This window comes from Empidonax traillii, unplaced genomic scaffold (assembly GCF_003031625.1).
Source record: "Empidonax traillii isolate 1590-97213 ecotype Southwest subspecies unplaced genomic scaffold, ASM303162v1 scaffold41:size1892772, whole genome shotgun sequence".
Classification (NCBI taxonomy): domain Eukaryota; kingdom Metazoa; phylum Chordata; class Aves; order Passeriformes; family Tyrannidae; genus Empidonax; species Empidonax traillii.
Genome location: NW_020955234.1, coordinates 242701 through 265271, shown reverse-complemented (window position 1 = coordinate 265271; position 22571 = coordinate 242701). Strand labels below are relative to the sequence as shown.

The following is a 22571-nucleotide window of genomic DNA, read 5'->3' as shown; positions in this document are numbered from 1 at the left end:
AGCTGGTAAAGTGAAAGACACATGGTCATTGCAGGAAAGATTATTATCTATCTGTAGATAATTTTTCTTGGGGATTTTTTTCTCCTCCATCCAAGGACAGGTAAATAGGAAACTGTGCCTGAGTAAGGATTTGACCCCCAAGAGGCAGCTTTCTGAAAAATAAAAAACTCAAAAACATTCATCCTGCCTTACCCATTGTTCTTTCACCCTGAAAATTCCCCAGGGACTGCTTCTACCCTACCGAAAACAAGTTTCTTCCATCAGTCCATAGGGGACCAGGGTCTGCCCCCAAGTGTCTAGAAAGTATGAGAAGAGCTTTCAAAAATACTGTGTGACATACTGGTGAGAACTACAGGTTCTCCATGTAGTAAACAACAACCTTTGAAGTTTTCCAGCCAAGCATGCAGGCTTTGGAGGACAGATGTGTGTCTTTCCCCGTGAGGGCAGTGTTACGTTCTTGCTCAGCAATGGTCTCTCCTGGCATGCAAATGGATCTCTACTGGGGCTGAAGAGGAAGTAATTGAATTCTGAGTTCATGTACATTCAGCTCTCTGGGACTGAACTACAGAAACAGTTTTGAGCCTGAAGGTGGTTCACATGGCACCGCCGTCCTTTCATGTGTCAGCCCTGCTAAGCCGTCGATTACGGATCTTGACAGACCCATTAATCCTCGGACCGTCTCACGCAGGAAATCATCCTGTTTCCTCTCCGTAAAATAAACCATTCCCATTCCAAGGGGATGCACCTCTGCAGCTAAACGTGACATAATCAGCAGAATGTATAGACTGACTTTGTCAGAGTGTGGTTGGGAACCAGAAAGAGATCCAGGACAGCCAGCGGGGCTACTGGTTAACAGGGAGTGAGGCGATGGGGTCAGCTGACCTCTTGAAAACAAGGACTTTGGTTTGGCATTGCAAAAGAAATCTTTCAAGCAGTTCTTACTCAGGCTAAGAACCACACTGACATCAGTGGTCCTACCCATTACAACTGGAGTCAAGTTTGAGAAGACTAAAATTGCCGAGACCTAAACCAAAAATGCAGTGTCTACACATCAGTAACAAAATATTTGGGAAACACGGGTCAGGTACGCGCAGAAGGCTCAACTGTTTCTCACTGTGGACAACTGCATTAGAACTGCTTTGAACATAAGCCCCCCCCAAGATTAGCAGGAGGTTTTCTCAATTGCTCTGAACAAGCATGAGGACTGATTCAAAGATAAGAGCAAGCACTTGGAGATTCTCTGCCCAAAAGTAAATTTCTGCCAGATGCAGAATTTCTTCTCTTTCTTTTGCCTCAAGGCAGAGGTAGTGCGGAGGTACCTTCGTAAGGGACACAGGCAAATTGTTGCACTTTACTTTACTGCCAAGCTGCAATTTGATTGCCTGTCTTTTGTAATCCTCTTTAGCTGATCTGCTTTCCAGTATTGTCCTGCAGTCCATGAAGGAAGCCTGTTGGTGAGGAGGCTGACAGAGGCAGAGCTACCAACAATGCTCACTGTAGTTTTGTGAGGAGCTGTCACAAGCCAATGATCTCATGCAGAGTAAAGTTTATGTTAGCAACAGAGCAGGAAGAAAAGTAATTTTATGCAGCAGAAATCAGCAAAAATTAATAGAAATCAGTATATTCCCAGAGGAGAAAGCATATCAACTTTGTAAGGTGTCTAACATCCTTGTTGGACAAGAGCTGGCCTCTGGAGCATGTCCTGCTCAGACTTCCCTGTTGCAGTCAACACTATTATTTGTCTGGTGTTAATACAGTAACATGCTGCTTTGCTGAAAAGTCCCTGGCTGCCTTTCAAGCTCTTGAAAAGACACCAGAGACTTTTGTTTTGATTTCAAACTATTTTTCAGCACCTCAGTGTTGGAGTGCCCTTATATTAAAAGTGCCCACGGAGTCATTTGACAGGGCTGTGTGGCTCAGGCACTTAAAGGAAGGAACCAATGTTAGACGCTGACACTCACGTAGGGACTTCTGGACATTGAAAAAATTACTTCTCTTTACCCCACTGAATTTTCCTGACACTTCTGACTGACTAAGCTATTGTTTATTTTATAAAAAGGCTGTCTTATCCTCAATTTTGAATTAATAGGTCACTGAGGAATCTAATACTATGGTAATGCAATGCAAATATCACTACACAATATGGAACTAAAAGCCAATAAATTCTTTATAATATGTGTTCATAAAATGGTCAAGCTTGCCAAATTCCATTAAACTGGTACAATCTCACTTTTTATAAAAATAAAAAAAACACAAGTTGTTCTCCAAGGCCCATCCTTTCAAGATCAAACAAATCCTTTCCTCCTGCTGCCCTTCTATTTTAGAAGTTCTATTGAAATCAGGAATTGAAATTTTGCAGTCACACACTAAAGATACGTAACTGATGTCCCACAGGCTGCTGACACTAAGTGCAACCATGAACTGTCTGGCTCCCAGAAAATTTACTCCTTTTGTTTTACCAACAAATCTCAGGCACCTTTACGAGGATGATCCTGTTCCTGTCAAATATCACAAGGTTTTCACAAAATCACTGAGCATCCAGCAAACTGTTCATATTAAATAACTCAAAGTTGAGCTGATAACACAGAAAATATGGCAGGTGATTGAAGTAAGCTGGATCTTTTGATGTTGCAATAAATCAAAAACACTGTTGGTAAAGGTGAAAACCAGCAAAGGACACAGCAGAGCTTTCAATGTTAAATGTGTTGGGAAAGGCAGGAGCTGAAAGCTGAAAAACCTGTAAAAAAGAACCACATGGTGGTTGTTCAAAAGTCTGACCATCTTCCTGCACTTAAACAAGGAAATAACTGTGGGTAACTTTTGACTTTGCTAATGGCATTCATGGAGGGTATTCTGAAGTTTGCCTTGCAGATGAGGAAACTGAGTCAGAGGGATTAAGTAAAGGGCCCAATGTCACAGGCAAACCACTGCCAGGACCAAGTTTATTAAAAGTCCCCTGCAGACACCTGAATTTCAGTCATATCATGAGGCCTCCATGTTCTTGTAGAACTAAAATGATTTCTTCTCCTCATATAAAACAAGGAGGATTAGATCTGTCAGCACTTACAGCTGGGATATTCCTGAGAATTCCTAATAAGAAATACTGATGATGCAAACCATCTTTTCAAAGTATATTTTTGTTTTGAAGCATTTCCATGCTCTCAGCAAGAAAGGCTATGAAACCATCACAGGGAAATGTTTTTCATGCAGTCTAATATAATTTCTCCACTTTGAAATCAGATATCTTAAATTATTGCGTGTGTGTCATCTTTCAGCACCCAGACCCCTGCAAAATGGGACAGAGGCAGAGTTTTGGCAGAAGAATCATATTTCAGCTCCCAGCTTAACAATAGCTTAGAAGTTCTGGTACCCTGCAAGGGAGCTCAAAGCTTGGTGCAAGCACAGCATCACAGACATTGGGGTCAAGAGAGTTCACCTTATCTATCTTCTGTCTCCTCTCCAGGACCTAGGCCTGAAATACCTTTTCTTCACCACTCCCCCACCAAAATCCTTCTCCAGATTCCTGCCATGACCAGCGAATTAAACACCAGCTTCCCTTCCAAAATAGCTGTCATGCAACCCTTGAAAACCTGTACTGCAAAGATCAACTGTAACAGAGAGAAACAGAGCTCACAGGACTCCAAACACTTTGGTAAAATGCTGGGCAAATTCATAGATTTCTGTTTACATGGACTCTGAAATCTATTCATTCTCCGTGGTTAGCTGAATAGCTTCCTTTTGTGAAAAGGGGATAAAACCCTTTATCAAAATACTGAGGATCAATGCAGTTCAATATATTTCAATGGTAGATTTCTGTTCTATGAAGAAAGGGTCTGTCTGGGTTTAGAATTTATAATTTTAGCACTTTCTGGTAATGGCATCTGATTTTCTTGAGTTCTCAGGATATAATGGAAGCCTTCCAAATGCAATATGCCATCTTCTTCCAAATGGAATACAAAGGTGTCAACAGCATCAATCACAGGATATTAGTATTTAGTTTTTTTGGTGATAGAGTAAAACTGCACAAATTCTGGCAGAGGATTCTGTCTGACACCCTACAAAAACAGGGCTGAAGTTTTCAACACACTGTGTGCCATCATCTATTTGTGGAGATTTCAACCCAGATCATGTTCTGCCACTGCCTGTGGTCCCTCCCCAGGTCCAGTTCCAGGCAAGTTCATATATATCACCTCTACTCTTCAGGCACTAAAGGACCAGAACAGCTTAGGAACTGGTGGGTGACCTAACAGACCTTCCCTTCCCATCAGCAAGCTTTGAGGGGTAAAATCATTTGCCAGGAGGCTGTAACAAGGCACAGCAGTGACCTGTGGGTTTAGCACACCTTTTGCTTCATAAAACTATGGAAGTATAATGCTTAAGTTAGTTCATTCTTGTGCCTTGAAATGTGGCAAAAATACATTTAAACCACCCTTGACAGCTCAGATATTTATCTAACCTGATCCAGCACTGTTCCAGCAAAACCAGAGGAGTCATGCAATATAATTAAAACATAATTGTCTCTGAACCTCTAGAAAATATTCAAGGGGAGACTGAGTTACTATCACAGATACTTACTCAAAAATGGACTCATGAGAGGGTTTATACTTGCTATAACTGCAAGTAAAATGCAGTCAACTATCCAGTTACCTTTACTGAATCACAAAAAATAAGCAGTCAAAAGAAAGATTACCCAGATAGACACGTTAATTTCCACCACACAGAGCACAATCCAGCACAATTCCTATTTATGCAAGTGCAAGCATTGCCTTTCCTCAACTCCTACATAATGGTTTGCCTGACCTAGACCAAAAAGACTTATATCTCTGTCTGTGTATCTTGTATTTTCTGTCTATCATTTTCACACAAGGGAAAACCAACTGGACCCCTTCAAAAGTCTGTTCTGGTCCGTAGCTGGATTGCCCAGAACAGACCCAACTGACTGAGTGAAGATTTCTGCATTCTCTGTTTGCTTTTGCAGTGAGATTTGACTCAACAGAAGAGCTGCTCAGAAAAATATTTGGTGATAGCTGCCCACAAACCCTTGTGCCCATGAAAAGCCCCTGATGTCTTTAAAATCCCAAAGCAGGTGCTTCCTCTTCTGTTGTGCATACTGTTGCTCTGCATTAGTGAATTCATACGCCACATAGTCAAAGGGATACTCATCAGCTGCCTTGTGACCCAGACCAACACAATCTCCTCAAAGCAAAAAGGAAGAGGGGTAGGGCAGGGAAAAAGCCTGAAAGCAATAGTTTCCCTTCACTGCTACCCAATTTACAATCATCTAAACCCAAATCCAGGTAGATCTACTTAACCAATAGTCCTCCTACACTTCCAACAAGTCCAAAGTCTCCAATGGCTGCCCCAGTTCTCCTCAACTCCTTGCTTTCTGCTCATAATGCTCATTTTCTTCACTGGAGGAGCAGTTCCTTTGGTCATTCCTCAGCACAAGAATGATCCCACCAAGTCAGAGCAAATAACCAGCTCCCACCACCTCCAGAAGTGGCCAACAGAGAAAGCCTACTGTTCTAATAGAAATTAGAACACTGCATAACTACTTCCCCACTGCGTTCTCCCAGCCTCCAGAAATTTTGGCGTATGGAGGTCCCAGATCTTTCCTGCTTCCCACAGTTGACCAGAATGGTAGTGATTAATGAAGCCAGCTGGGTAATCTTCTGCCCTGCATTGCAAGAAAATATGCCAGGTGAACCTGAGAAGACCCTCTGATGCCACACAGCATGGCTGACAGCAGCCACATCAGTCATGCACCGTGCCCAGCTCTCTCCCAGCTCCTGTTGCCTTTTTTCCTCTCAGACACATCAAGGAATGTCACTTGGATAGACTGAGACTAGGGAAACTTGCATGCAAACCCCTCTCCTGTAGTTGGTTTCCTGTGCAAACACCCCTGAGACAATTTGGGATCCTGGTTTTTTGTCACTGTAAATAGAGAGGCTCCTACATGGGTTGAGTCTGAGTTGGCTCCCGCAGGCATCTCACCAGAAGTGTTTCCCTCCACTGAACTACAGCTGAAATCCCCTTTGAGTCAGCTTGCAGAAGGGGATAAGGCCCTGTGCTGACTCTCTGGAGCTGCTGAGGAGGAAAGATGTCAAAGACTTCAAGAGTTCAAGCACAGTGGTGAAGGGGTCTGTAACCCAGCAGAATTTGTTGCACCTACAGAATGCAGCATCATGTGTAGGAGGCAAGGTGAGGGAGTGGGTGGCATCCTTGTCCTGTGGAAAAAAAAATGGTTTTCTTCCATGCTCCCTTCTGCACTTAAATGGGCTCTGCCCTCCACTCCTGGGCCAAGAAACTTGCAGCTGAACCAACACGTGTATCTGACCACAGGTGGGCTGAACGTGCTGACTCCATGCAGCACAAAAGCCCTGATTTTGTCACATTTCCACTTCTGTGCTTGCTCTTTCCCAGCCATGCACAAAGCCACAACAGATAAGCCATTTGCCATGCTGGGATGGGAGTAGGGGAGGGAGGGGGCCGAGGGAACAGGGGAGAAGGCACTTGCTGTAAGCTCATTTCTCCTCGTCCCTAGCCCTGATGGAATTGTATTCTGCACACACACTGAAACATTAGCATCGGCTGATTTGGAAGGAATATTGGAAATGAAGTGATAGCAGAGTAAATGTCAATGCATTCAGTGTGACACAGTGAGCACCAGATCTTAAACAGCTTCATCATTGTGGCATTTACTGTATCCTGAAATAATATTAATCCCACTGTTGTCCTTCTTGATGGAATCATCCATGAATATGGTTTATGGGACTGGCCAAAGTGCTAATAGGTTAAAAGAACAACCTATCCAGTGTTTCACTAAATTAAGGTCGCTTCATGGGATTTAATGAAACAAGTACTGTGTGGGGTTTCAAAGGACGTTCCTGTAATTCATGTCTATTTAGGGCTCCTGCTAACCAGAAACCTAATTTCTTTGAGTAAAATAGGTTTTTGTGAAGCCTGGCCATGTGAAAAAAGCTTTAAAGGGCAATAATCAGAAGACCTCATCTGTAACACTTTGTTATTTCAGATCAGTGTTTTGAAAGTTTGGGGGATGGAGTTATTAAAAAAAAAAAAAAAAAAAAAAAAAAAAAAAAAAAAAAAAAAAAAAAAAAAAAAGGATAAAAAAGCCAATCTGCAAATTAATGAGAACAAATGTATTACTGCTATTCATCTCTCAAAAATGCCTGAATGGTTGAAGTGAGACCAGGACACCATTAAATGATAAATAGTGTAGACATTTAACAAGCCAGATACCCTGCTTCAGAAACCAAATATGTAAATTGGCTCACACTTGCCCAGTGAGGAGCTGATGCTCCAAAATTATGGGCAAATGGCATCACCTAGAGCCACTGCCTCAGAAACAGAGCTGTATTTCCTTCCCAAGTTGTGTATGTAAATGATGAATGAAATGATGAATGATCGATGAAATGAAGAATAAATGTGTCATTGGAGACAGTGAAGGGAATAAGAGACAGGTGAGATGTGTTTACTGGAACTAGAGTTTGTTCAGAACACCAGAGGTGTTACCTGCTCCTGTAAAATTGGACTTGTAATGATCATCACAGACCAAAATTTTGATCAGAGACAAAAAAAATCACAGTAGTCTCAGAAATAAATAAAGGCTTTGTATATTCTGGGATACTACAATCAGTTTAGTATTCCCCAGAAATCCAAAACAAGGTAAATATCAATAGCCACACTAAATCTCTGACTCTTAGATTAAGCTCTTGTATCTTTTTTTCTAGATTCTGGAAACAGACTGCCAATATTGGTACTCAAGCCAAGGACTAATCCTGACAGATGCTTGACATTAACATGTGTTGTTAGAAAAAGAGGAAGAGGCACACTACTTACATTTACTACCTTGCTGACTCCTCTCCAAGACTTGAAAACATCTACTGCTTGTGCAGGCTCTTTGCTAAAGCAAAATCAGCAACTTCAACTACTTCTGCAAGCTGTAAAATAGCCATAGCTCTGCAGCATTATTTGGATTTCTTGCCTTTGGAAGGAATGCCACCTTCACATGGCCTCAACTGGAACAACAGTCAGGCTTAAGGGGTTAAGAAATTAAGTTCAGAGGCAGGACAGACTGCAAGGAAGGTTGTATCATGAAAGAAGGTTACAAAAAAAAATGCAATTCCAAATTATACTTTGCTACAGGTTATCTTCTTAGTAGCTCTAGTATCCACTAGGCAGAATCCTCAAGACATACCTTAACCTTTACAGACATGACCTAGACCTTGGAGTCATACCCTATGAGGCAGAGACTGACTGGAAATGAGACCACCATATATCATGTCTGCATGACAGAATGAAACACACACCCACCACAAGAAGAATAAAACCCTCTCTTGAATGTGTCTGCATTGTAAAAGAGAGAGGGGAAAGATTGATTTATTTAAACAGTACTTAACTAACAATAAACACTATCAAACCAAAGCAAACTAATGCTTAGCCATTAAAGCATCCATTCAATGGCCCATCTGTCATATTGTTAAGACCTTTAGAAGTTGTTTAACAAAATGTTAAATAAGATGACATTCAGCAGCACAAAATGCTTGACTGGCTAATGCAACAAAAAGGGGTTGGCCTGCCGGTGTTTGATATACTGCTCTGTGCTACAGGCTGAAAGCTCTGCAGCACACGAGGGGGCTCCCGGGCTGTCGCTTTTTATCTCAGTGAGCAGTGCCAGAAAAGCCCAGAATCACCACAGGCCAGTGTCAGCAGTATCACACTGGAAGAAAGGAAGAAAATCTCAGTGCAGACAAGAAAAAATGTACTATATAAGGAGAAAAAAGGGAAGCAAAAGTAACAAAATGGCTAATTACGGGGAGAAGGAAGAAAGCCCCAAAGGATCATATTCTTGCTGACCCTTGTTTTTCCCAGATCTAGTTGTTTGTAGGGTTTCTTTCTCATAACTTATATTCTACACTTGGCAATAAGGTTTGATGGATGTGGTATGAAAACACTTTAGATTGGTGTGATAGACTATTTAGTAAATATCTAACAACTATTCAAAGACACATGTAAGTTTGTTTCTTACGTGAAAATGGATTGTTCTCATTCCCTTTAGAGAATAGCGACTCTCATAAAATATGACTTTTTAAGAACTGACTGCACTGATGCCAGAGGCTTGTACAGCTTCAAATCTATCATCAGGGTTAAGGTAGTACAATGAGGCAAGGGAGGCAGTTAGTTGGATTCCTGCAATAATTGAAGAATAGATACAATTTTACCCTGAAAAAAAGCCCATTTCCTAAGGAAAAAAAAAAAATCTTTCTTTTAGGTCTGCAGAAGGAAGAAAAAGAAAAAAGTATTCAAGTTTAGACATGTAACAGTTTTCACAAGACACTACTGGACAGTTCTATTGTCATAGATGATGCTCCCCAGGCCTGAATGCCTAACTAACAAAAACAGGACTCTGAAAAGCAAATAGCAATATGCAAATGACTGTTAAAAATCAAAGTAAAATTTTCTTTCATAATTTAAACCCTTTCTCTGGCATTGTAAGACTTTTTTAAGACTCAAAGCTTACAGTACTATGGAAATTAACCCTTTGTTCACCGTTACTCTTCAGTATATAAGATTTTTGTTTCCCATATGCTCTGCCAGTGTGTTTCCCTTACCAGTGCTAAGAAGGGGGAACCCAGGGAAGCCCAGCTGGCAGGTTCAAATTCCTAGCAGCTCAGCCCTGTCAGTAAGTACAGAGGTCCTTGGAAAAGCTGGCCTCAAGTGCCACAGGCAGAGATACCTGGGACCACAAAGGTCTGGGTTTTGTTTCAGCATGGGGACAGTTAATAAAAGCATAGTATTAGCAGGTAGAACAGAGCTTATATGCTGGTGCTAGACTACTGGCCACAAAAAGACACCCCTGTTAGTCACATCAGCAGAGAGCACTGTGTTAGACTCTAGCCTAGAGAGTTTACAGATGTTTTCACTGACCTTCAGTAGCAGCCCAATAGATGTAAGGAGGAACTGTGATTAAAAGTAACAAACATTCCCAGGTAGCTTATTGATTTAGAAAGTATTCCCTCTGAAAATATGCTTTTAATCAAGTGTTATTTAATACATCAGAGCTGGGATGCAACAGAAAACAGGAATTCAATACATGTTAGCAAGTCTAGATAAACACTGACTGACAAATGCAGAGAGCATACCTTGGCTGCTAACAGATATTAAAATTGCAAGCCTTTTTCCTGCTGTGATTGATAAAGGTATTTGTTACCTGCTGTCAATACACAACTAAAAATAAAATTAAAACCAAAACAAAACACTCTTTTCCCAGCCTGAAGTATATTCTTAGAAAGAGGGAAAGGAAGGTGAAAACCCAATGTGCTATGCCAAGCTGGCTCTAGAACCCAAATCATCTGCCATGGAGGTGCTGCACTCACATGGTGGTAGTGACACATCAAGTATGAACCAGATGCAAGCAAAGGTTCAGCTTAACAGCAAGAGTGATGAGGAAACCACACAACTCCTTTTCCTCTCAAACGTCCTCCCACGGCCTCTTTCTGCCTCAGCAAGATCTATTCCAGATGAAGAAGTGACCTGGGAAAAGCAAGCAAGACCACAGCAGTGTTTTGTTGATGACGTGAGTAAAATAACCGTGTGTGTATATATATATATATTTTCACTCCTCTCTCACTCAAATTGTCTTGGCTGTCAGTACAGAATACTTGCAGGAACATCCCAGAATGATCATTTTCCAAACTGAGAGCTCTAAAGGTCAGCCTTCAGTTACACCAAACTCAACATTACCATGACTGTGTCACCTCTTGGGAAAGGGGGAGGGATTCTTCACCAAAACATATGGCAACAGCAGTTTATTTTATCACAGGGCTGTATTGTCTTGAAGTGAAAGAAGGCTTGTAGGGAGAGACAGTATCTTTTATTAGACCATCTATTATTGTTTCTTCTCCGCCCTTTTAAAAGGAGTTTATTTTATGGGTTAAGGGTGACTAGAGCAGAGGAAAGAGCTCTGCTGTAGCACTCACAGACAAGAGCAAAGAAATAGAAATAAAAAGGAAAAATAAAGAAGAAATAAAGACAGACTGATCTATTCAAAATCTGGCACATGAGGTTTTATTGCAGACATATACTGGCAGAGTGAGGGGAAGGGAAACAAGAAAAAAAAGACTCATCCTGTACAAAGAGTATCTGACTGTACAGGCTGAGTCCAAAAACCAATCCAAAATTCCATCCAGTTCAACAGAAAGATTCTCACAGACGCCAGTACAGCCCCTCCTGTATGCAGTTTTCAGCTACATGAACACGGTTGTGAATATTCAAGCAAAAAAAAGAGGATGTTAAGCCCAATTTTGGACTTCATAAGCTTCTCAGTGCAAATTGAGTAGAGGAATACCAGCTAGTTGTGTGGCCACAATGCCAGCTTTTGAAACAAAGGAGGAAAGAATATTGTTTTGGTTTTTCCTCCACTTTGGGGAACATCTTTGCACTGCCCTGGCCCCCAAGATACATATGACAATTACAAAGCTTTCTGCCTCCAAGCTCACCTGAAAAACACCACACAAAGTAACAGGAGAGAGCCAGCATGTGGAAGCTGTGTTGTTAACAGCACCAGGGAGATCCTGGCTCCCACTGCAGATTCCCAGCTTGCATGATCATTAGTTAACTTCAAAGAAGCAGCTGACAACCTTCCACAGTGCATGAAGAAAGCTGAAAAGATCAATTACAAGAAATTATTAGTATGCAAACTATACCTGGGTTCTTCAGGCAGCTATCCCTCAACAAGAATATCAGAGACCAAATAAAAGGATAAATAAATAATCCTAGCCTCTGTTTTCAGCATACACAGCAGTCAGAAAGAACCCTTCAAGGATATTAATTCTACTGGAAACACACTCCTTTTTTTGTATCCAATATATTGCACTGAAAGTTAAAATGAAGCTTTTAAAAGTATAATCTAAGAAAACCCACCCCATAAAAGGACAAATTTGCTTCCTTGGTGAATTAGTCACCCAGATAATTGTTTCTCTTTAAAGCAATCTTGCTCTCATCCAAAGTTGTCGTAACTGTACCAGTGGTTTTGTTCCAGGGACAGGGTAACACATTGTTACAACGTGTGGACTTGCACAGCACTAATATGATGGTTTTGCAGTTCTGGTGAGTATCAGCATTACTGTAAATACTCTTTTCAGAGACCTTCAACACGGACGCTAAAAAGCAAACAAAACTTCTCTATAATGGTCATTTTCCTGAGCCTCCCTCAACCTGTTCAGCGGTTTATTGATAGGATTGTGCCCCTTATAAAACTGGCAGGTTTTCACATTTGGAGATAGTTTCTGAGGCTTAGCTTTTCTCTAAGTACAGGAAGAAATCTGGTTTATAAAGGCATCAGTCACAATATTCCTTACTAATATGAACTGGTGCAGCTGCACTGACATCCTTAGAACTGCACCTTCTAATAACAGCAAAGGATCTGGGCTATGATACCATGCTATTAAGGGACAGTAGGTCTCATCACTCCTTCCCTAAGGAAAAAAAGAATAGAAGCGAGATTGAAATACAAAAACCGAAAACCATCTACTATGACTATATCATCAGGTTCATCTTTCAGGCAACTTCTGTGTGATTGTTTAACCTGAAGTGGCCTTGGACTAGCATGAGAGACTTACAGAACCTGCAAACCACACAAGGGGTCATTCATCCATGAGCCTGTTCGATTCACACCATTTCAGAACTAGCGGAACACATGCTGGCTTGGTGCACTGCCTCACCAGAAAGGCTTTAAACCAGATGTGCAGCAATTGATCAGGAATGCCTTTTCCCAAGCACGTCCTTTCTTCCCATTGAACTACTTGTTATATAGACAGGTCTGCTGAAAGGTTGCTGAACCACACAACCAAGGAAAACGCACGGGCAGGGAGAGGGAGCTGCATCTTCGGCTGCAGCAGAATCCCTCGGATCCGTGTCGAGCCGCAGAGAAGCTGTGCTGCTGTTAAACGGCTGATTAGTTTGTTCTGCCAAACATCTGAGAGCATCATTAGTTACACAAATGGCTTGAATTATGATCAAATGAGCTGAGTAACCTGCTGCCATGAAACTCCATGTGAGTCCTGTTTCCTCAGATCTCAACATGTGTTACTCAGTGCGAAGCCGTGTCTCCTGGCTCTCTCTGATGGCTCACGCAGGCCTGGGTTTAAGAGTGCCCTTCTCAATCTGAGGACCACCCTTTCTACTGAATTGTTTTACCTGAAGATTGCCTCAATATGTATTTCCACCAGGCAAAAACAATTAACACAACGTTTTCAGATATCCTTTGTCACTGCACTCTCACACACTCTTTTTGATAGCAGGTGTATAGATGTGTTGCTCTCTATTTTTTGAAAACAAAATTTAAAAAAATCAACACCAAAACCACATTTCCCTGTTGTATTGAAGCTCAGTGGTGATGAAAAGGAATTAATGAAACCAGTTTGTCATTTTGCTAAGACAGGACCAGGCTATCTCTCTCAGAACACAGAAAGGGTACAAGCACAATACCAGTCGTGAGATTTACCTCCCTCCTTTACATTTTGCTGCAACCCAGCAACCCAACCATTTATAGCAAAGAGGCTCTAACATAGATCAAAATACATCAGCTCAACCTAATTCCAACAGAAAAAAAATTAAATGCCAGTATTTCAAAGCATCAGTCCTCCAGTCCTCTCTGACTTTTGAAGGCTGACACCTGCTGTGCTAATTCCCAAGAGTGAGTAAATCCCTGTATTGCATCAAAAGAGAGATTCTTGTATAAGCAAAACCACCGCTTTCAAATTATATTTCTTCTACTGGGTCTCTGAACTCTTTTCTCAGAAAGTTAAGTACCCAACTAGATTCACTCAGGAATGTGGGAATCTCCCACGTATTTCCGTTTGTCCTGTGAGATATTTTACTAAACAGGAGTTTATACAGAATCAACATGGTGGAAAAAAATTCCTGCTGTTCTCAATCCAGTGACATTGAAGCATTTTATCCTCCAATATAGGAGAGTGTTTCTCTGCACAAACTACCCCAAAATTATTGCATGGGGAGGTATCAAGAAATACACTGGCATATTGATGAAATATTTGTAAGGGTAGCCACGAAGCAGTGTGTTCTTTCTTAGTTCTACAAGTTCCAAAATGAAGAGTTTCATTCTCAGCTCTGCACATAAATGGGTTTCTAAAATCTGAAGGGGAGAAATGCATCACACAAATCCACCACTGGCACCAGGAACAGTTACACTCATTTAAGCCATGACTGATCAATCAAGAAGCTCCACAGACATTGCCATGCCAGCCCTGTCAGACAAGAAATAAGCAGCCAGGTTCATTCCAACTAGTGACCTGTCCCATACTTAGTTTCTTCCTTCTTGATTTCAAGCACTTCCTGCAGAGAGAACATGTACTAGAGAATAACTGAGCTACAACTACAGTAAGCACCTGTGAGATGCTACAGATGTTATTTTGGATCACCTGGTAAAATAAAATCACAACACTATTAGCTTTATTAACAGTGAGTCTGTGATTTCATCATATTGCACTCATGCAGGTTGGAATTTTCTAAGTGGAAAAGTGCTTCAAGTGAAACAAGTAGTTTCTGAAAAGAAATAAAATTTACACTCAAGAAATTCTCTTTTCTTTCTTTTAGGACAATCAAAACAAAACTATCCAGTTTCAAGGTAGATATACTTATTTGAGTTCACCTGAACTACTGCAGTGCCTCATGACATTTCAGTTTTCAACTATGACACCACTGACAGATTACACATGTCACATGTATTGGCCTGGAAAATATATAAATTAGTATCCTGGTAATAATTAATGTGATAGGAAAAAAAACACATTACTTCTGCCGGGAATCCTTTTGTTCAAAAATATATTCACAGATCAAGTTTGATTGCAACAGCCTGACATAATGTATGGGGGGAGGGCGAGGAAGTACACCACAAATAAATAGTGTATTTATGAATTCCAACAATCCTTAGCGTATGAAGACGAGAGAGACACCTGCAGGCTCCCAGCCCAGAGCAGCAAACTTGTACCAGTCACTAAAATCAGTTGACTCATTCTCTGTCATAATACCTTTTCCTATTGTTGATGAGGAGATCCTTCACAAAAATAAAACCATGGATCTTCATATTCCAAATTACCCCTGAAAAATAATGTTTTTCCTCCCTGAGAGACAGGTAGACTTTGTCAATAGCTCTCTTCTGCACAATCTCACCCTCTCAGATTTCTAAGAACACTCTCATTACCCACCTCATACAGTTCACTGCAACTGTGATGCAGTTGTTTTCATTAATTAGAAGAGAATAGCAATGTCCTGATCTCCTCTCCTGACAGAAGAGAAGACATGATCAACAAAATTATGCTCACTCAAAGGTGGAGTAAAAGAGCAACAATGCCTCGATAATTTGCCACAATTACATTTCTGCAGTTGTTGCATGTTATGTTTACGGATTTACTGTGGCTTCCAAGATGATAGCTGCAAACTCTTGTTTTTATGAAAGGACATCTGGATCAGGCACATATCCAGAATTAGTATTCTTCTTGCAGCAGAACTCCAGCATCTGTTCCATATGCTATTGTATCTTGTACACTGACTAACTTCCAACAGAACTGGATTTTGCAGTTTACTGCAGTGCTGTTAAAGGGCTCATCAATATGTTTCTCCACTTGGAATTCAAAAACCTACTCAGCATTATGAAATATAAGCTTTTTCTCCCAAGAAGCCTCTCACTCTGCAGTTCTGTCACAGCTTTTGCACCGCTCTAGTTACAGAGAGGAGACATCAGTTCTTTGTCTGCAATGGTCTTAAAGAAGGCTTTGTTCCAAAGGTCCTTAATGGAGTCCTAAGACATGGGGGCATTTTACCATCAATAATCTGCAACTGCTTAAGGGCACTTTTTTTCCTGCATAGCATTCTCCCGTGTTTTCTGTTTGATGCTTCTGAGTGACCTGGAGTAGAGGGCCAGTCCCAAGTAGACTCTGATAAATTATCAATGTCTAGATAGAAAATACAATGCTGAGGAGAGGTCTGCCAACAGATCCTCAGAGCACGTCATTTTTATAATTTCCTTTAAATATTTTTCTGGCCTTTTAGGAAAGTCTCATTAGACTTCAGGTGTTCTTTTCCAAGTATCTCCTTTTAATTTGGCAAATAACCAGAGTATTGCTTGCTTTTTACCTTCCACTTTCTGGTTTGCCAGCGCAATTTCTTTCACACTAACATTCTGAAGGAGAACACTTTAAAACTTTATATCAAGAATACCTTTCAATACAGAGTACTTCTACAGTAAAAGATTCTCTGCTGACAGGTAAATATACTCATGCTCTTCTTTGTACCGTCTTCTCCTTCAGACACTCCCTGACTAGTAAAGTTACTCCTCAGTTTGTTTTCTGCCTTGCATGTAAAAACAAAAAAAAAACCAAAAACAAAAAAAAAAATTGATTTTGACTTTTGAAGACTTCAGGGTGTTATCGTCCTCTAAGACTTAATGTTGTTTTCCACACAACATTCATTATTCCACCACATATCTACACTCATCTGACACTCACCCGGCTGTCCTACATGTGGTCTCAAACACTTTGTTTCATGAAGTGTTCATCAACTAAACTTTTCTCCTTGATCTCACACTCTGTTACAAGTAAGTACTCGTGGGTGTATTGAGGAATTCAAACTGATCACTATCACACCTACATCTTGTCTCTCCTGCTTGAAGACAAATGTAAGACAAATGTTTCATTTACTCTCCTTTCTCTTTCCTTTTTATTTTATTTTTTTTTTCCCTCCTAGAAAGGCATGATACTGGAGGCATTTTTCAAAGGTATTTTCAGCTCCATAAGGGATTTTGCTGAGTGGTGAATCATAAGCGACATTTCCCTTCTCACCCACATATCGTGTTTGACTCTTTTGGTCACCAGCTTCAAACTGCTCCCAAGAGATTTCTGAACCAGCTTGCCCATTGCTGCACCACTGTCAACCAGAGCTCACCCCAGCCCCTCCAAGCACACTGTGTTGTGTCCATACGCAAGGAAAATACTGTCCTCCGTTTGGCTTTTCAGTTTCTCCCACGTGCCACTTTTACGTATTTTACTTCTAACCAGATCTTTGTCAAATTTATTTCCATTTGCCTCCCTCAAGAGTTTTATGCAGCCTGCCTACTGCATGCTTTATGACTTCCTCCCCTTTTCACTGCAGACTTCTTCTCCCTCTTGACAGACAGTCTGTGAGTGGGGCTTCTATCTGAAGACAGCTGCTGGTTTTTTTCTAGTTACTTTTTTTCCTCCGTAAAAGACATACACAATCCCATACATTGATTCCTCTCACATCAAAACCCCCTAGTAAGTGTGGGATTGTCACTGCAACTCCATCTTGGGCTCTACACACAGCGAGACTATCTGCAGCCAGAAAGAAATATGGATTTGTACACACACACACACACACACATAGACACACAATCATAACATCTGGGGAGACCAGTCAAAACTGCCAAGCTAGCAATTTAACTTCAGATGTCTCTAGTAAGACTCCCAACAACCTGTTGCCCTCCAGGACCCAAAAGAAGGATGCCACTCATCCCCACGCTGCCACAGTCCCATCACCTCACCCAGTGAAGGGCAAAGGTCTGTGACAATGATTCCTGCCAACTGCAGCTGAGTTTCAATTTTACCATCATCAGGGAAAGCTGAGGTTTGCAGCTGCATTTTCTTTAATCTCTTTTACCAACACCTTGGTCTTTGACTTACTAATTTTCTTGGTTATTATGATTATCACTACAGGAGGAGTAACCTGGTTCATTTAAACCTACAGGTCGTTCACTGCCTTCCAATGTACATTCAAAAAGCTGATGTTTAAATACTGTTTGCTTGTCAAGGCACAGGATGGTTTTGTGGAATTCACAGGGTTGCTATCATTATTATTATTGTTGTTGTTGTTATTTTGGCTCTGCACCTGCTGAGGTAAAAAGGCCTGCAATGGAAGCATTTTCACCTCAATAGGGTGGGTGGAAGGATTATGTAAACAACTTCTCTGTCTGGAAAGAGGGGCCTTGACAGGTCCCATGTTGTCAAATGACAATTGTGACTTCTTGCATTTCAAAAGTCACGCTCAGATGGTTTCATCTGAAACCCTCTGGGTAATAGTAGCCTTTTGAGGTTATGATATCTCTGGATGGAATTCAATAAAAGAAATTCACTTTCAATTGAAGCCCTGGAACATTGCCAGGCAGCACCAACAATGCCGTACGTCTCCAAAGAAAATTGGACTGATCCCCCACTCCTTTTTTCTCCTCCCCTTTCCATTTCTTTCTCCATCTTTATTTGTGCTTTCAACCTCGTTTGTGGATTCCTTCTTTTTGATATATTTTCTCTCCCAATAAGCTTTGGTTCCTGAAGGTTTAAAAAAAAAAAACAACAAACCCAAACATAAACATTTGGAACTGAAAGAGTAGTAGCCAGTAATAGAGAGACACACACTCACAGTAGCAATGACAAGTCGCTCTCAATAGCTGACCTTTGCCATATACGTGAAAGGAAACAGAATAGAACCTCTGCTCTAGGTGAAGGGGGAATATTATTACAACCACCACCTTCCTAGTCCCTGCTAAGAAGGCTGGTTAATGCACTCATTTATTTGTTTAGTTTAAGGCCAAGGGAAGGCAAAAAGCTCACAAAACCTGCCTCACTGCCAGAGGCAAAAATGTTGGTTTTTTGCTTGGGTTGTCATTCATGATGACTTGGGAATTTTTTTTTTTTCCTCCCACCCCCTTTTTCCCTGGGTTTGGGAAGGGCTGCAATTGTCTGTCTTCTCTTGTTTTTGATCATCTAAGCAGATTAAGAAGTGTGCTTGGTTGGGAGGCAGAAGATGGAGAAGATGCATCAATCTTGTGAAAGCATTCATTTTCTCCAGTGTTTTCTTCACCAATGACCTACCTCTTGAGTTGTTACTGCTACATGTGATTTGAATTTGATCAAGTCAAGTGGCCATAGGAACTAAATACCAAAAAAATAAACCCCCAATGCCTTGAAAACAGATTATAGATCTTTTTGGCAGACTGCTGAAGTTCATTGTGGTTTGCATTTGATTCACCTTAGGCTGCAAATCCCTTCTTTTGCCTCAGTTCTACAACGATTTACTCTTCTTACATTAAGATTTCAGAACCAGTAAAGTAACAGCAACTTTAGAGTTAAAAAAAATCTGACCTGCTTCCTCTCCCCACAGCGTTATTTGTCCTTTTATCCCTCCAAAGCTCAAAAGCTACACAGGTTCAGGTCTGGTCAAGTGTCAGCTGAGAAAACAGGCATGGGGTTGTGGGGGGAAGAGGGTCATTTGTTCTGTACATGGGGCTCTCTTCTGATCAGCCACATCAAAAGAATAGTAGGGGATGCTCAGACACAATCTTTTACAAGAGAGGTCAAACCAAATTCCTGAATCACAGGGATCCTTGGGATCCCCCTGCACTTTCAAGAGAGTTGCCTGACTGTTGGCATCAAAGCCACATCTAGAACACAAGATTCTGAGCTACAAGTTTAAATCCCACTCTCATTTCAGATTTTTAACTGTGTTCCTCTAAACTGTTTTTTACACAGTATTAAATAGCTGTGATAGGACTCACTGATATTATAAGAGCAGTTGCAGCTATTGTTCCTTGCAAAGACTTTTCTTACACAAATTCAGAGTATCAGCAGTAGCATTAAACATGCCCAGTCCCAGTTTCCAGCAGAAAACTCTTTAAGTACTGCAGATGCAAGCAGATGGCAGCTCTGGACAAATTCGCTTGCACAAATATTAAATAGGTATGACATGCCTCTAATACACAAGATTTTCCCCTGAATTTCTCCCAAGCACAAGGAAATTAAACAAAATACTCCAGGTTCACCAAACAGCTCAGTGACAGAGTGAGGAACAGAAAGCAGGCCTTCTCACTTCGCCTCTCACACCCAGTCCTGAAAATACATCACCTCCTAAGAGTGCAGGCTGGGTGTAAGAGGCCATCCCAGGGGCCAAGGTATTAACTAGGTAGTGAAATATTTAGGTGCATTTACTGCATCTCATCAATCAATATTAGAATAATAATATCTAGTCATATCTAATCAACATTAGAAAATGGTAAAAAAGAAAAAGAAAGAGCAGCAAGTTTAAAATCACTGTAGAATTACTTCCCTAGACTGCTGGGTATTTGAAAGATTTTAACTTTGTCATGAAGTACTAATTCAAAGCTCTCCAGGCAAAGTAGTTCATGAATACCTCATCAACATTCTTCCCATTATTTATCCCCCCTTCCACTTGAAATTTAAAAAAAACAAACAAAACAAAAACAAACAAACAAACAAACAAAAAGTAACAAAAATTTGTAACAGACTTAAACATGCAAAACTACAGACTTGGGCTTTTGAAGCAATTCAGACATCTGTAGTCTAATAATCTACTTTTTCCTGTAGCAATAATAGAAAAATATTCCTTGCAGAGTACAACAGAAGGTCTAATCTGCAAAAAATTACAGACATTCTTCACTTTATTCTTGAAAAAGAACCTTGGTCTACAGAAACAACCAGAATTATCCATTTCTTCCTGTTTTTGAAACTGCTGAGCAGAAGCCAGAATCCTAGCCTGGCTCACATAGATAAACAAACCAGCTTCACAGATAATAAAATTTAGTTAGTGTTAGTGTATGTATATAAACTGGTAATTCTTGTATGTAGGTATAGGATAAATACTGAAGTTTGGCATCAAACAATGAATAGGTGCAGTCCTACTTACCAAGATGAGCATATTCTCCTCTCTTGCCAGCATGGATTTTATTTGATTTGTTAATCATAGTATGTTACTAACAGCTCTAACTCCAATACTGCTCTGTGAGGATGAAGGTCCCTTCCTCCATTTTTAATTGTAGCACAGCTTTTTCCAATTGTCAATCCAGGGCATACTATAAAGCAAAATAAACACATACTTATTTCCATCAAATAGCATCCACATTGTTAACAATTAAAATCAAAATACCCTGTGAGGTTATAAACAAAGACCTTGTAAACAGACCAAGAATCTCATTTTCATATTCTTCTTCCTTCCATAATTCAGGTTGTCAACAAACAAATTGTTTTTATAGCTGGGAAGAATATAAAGCTTTGCTTAGAATGTAAAACTTGTACTTTATTCCCATGGACAAATAGCTATGAGTTCTGAGTTTTTCAAAAGCAGAGGGGTCCAGCAGAAAATAATTTTCCTCTAGCAAAGAGTCCATACGGTCCCAGAATCCTGAAGAGCAGTGAAATTTAGCTATAACATACAATACTAATTCAAAAATTCAAGGATCTGGGAATTTTGCAGTGAACAAAACTTAATGGGATGCCAAGCTGAGTGTTCTAGCTGTGGTCATAAGTCATTTCACGAGAAGAATTCCAATCCATCCCCCCATGTCACGATTTTCTTTTAGGCTATTTTGTACTAATAGATTGGATTATCACTTGGTGTTCCACTAAGTTCTCTCATTCTTTTAAGATGGTCACTGCAGCATAGCACTAAGAAAGTAATTTATTATTTTAAACTAGTGCAGAGAGTGCCCCAGGTGACCAGCATTGGCACCAAAATAACAGGTCTGACTCCCATCAGCCTGAGGCGTGGGTGTTCCTGGGACTATTTCCAAGCCAGACCTCCTTCTCACAGTGCAAACATTAGGGCTGACACTGTTCTCAAGTCTAACCTGAAAAGGAGTTTTTAAAGCCCTATAATTATGCTTGTTCAGCCTTGCAAAGCCATTGTGAAAATTAACCAGGATAGGCAGAAAGTCTGCTCATATGACATCCACAGTAAAGAGTAGTGTTAGTAAAAGGCTAGATGAGGAAAGGAAGATGCATACCCCTAAAAAAACCTCAAAAAAACATCCAAAATCCCAAACAAAACTGCCCATGTATGATAGGTATATGAGACATCTGTGAGAATGTTCATTTTCCCTTCAGATTTTGACATGAGCATGATATGCCTTTAATTTTCACTCCTTGAGACGTGCTTAAATCAGCCTCCTTTTCTGCTCATGAAAACACTGCTGTCCCAGCAATACTGAATTCAAGGATAAAGTGCATTTGAGATTTCATTCCCACACTACAAAGCTTAATTATCTACCGGGAAGATATTGCAAGACAGCAAATGCCTGCAAAGAAACATTCAAGAAGCAAAACTAAATACAGTAAAAAAAAAAAATCATGTTTTTCAGACAAAAAATACTCTAAACTCAGGAAATTCTTGTTTTGTTCTTAAAAGACAGTCTGAAAAGAAATACTGCAAAACAAAATCCATCCTATTTGATGTATTAATACGACAATGAAGAGTTTTAATCCCTCTTCTGTGAGGACACATTATCATCTCCAAGGCAAAAGCTACCCAGCTAACAGCTCACATGAATCACTCAGACACTGGTGAAAGTACTCATCACTTCCACCACCATCTTCTGCTTCTGAGAACAAATCTCTCCACAGCCTGGAGTCCTCTGGGGGCCAGAAGAATCAAATTACAAAGTCAGAAATTCTAATAATAAGAAGAAAGAAGTTCAGGAACTTTCTTTGCTGCTGATGCTCCAAAATCCC

General features: G+C 40.5%; 1 long non-coding RNA gene across 1 annotated transcript; it reads right to left on the bottom strand.

Moving 5' to 3' along the window:
- Positions 1 to 10291: 10291 nt before the first annotated feature.
- Positions 10292 to 20786, bottom strand: LOC114054881. The gene is made up of 3 exons (XR_003570610.1): positions 20752 to 20786; positions 11520 to 11682; positions 10292 to 10554 (listed from the first exon to the last, which is right to left on the bottom strand). It is a non-coding gene; the product is annotated as an uncharacterized LOC114054881 (long non-coding RNA).
- Between the last annotated feature and the right edge of the window lie 1785 nt (positions 20787 to 22571).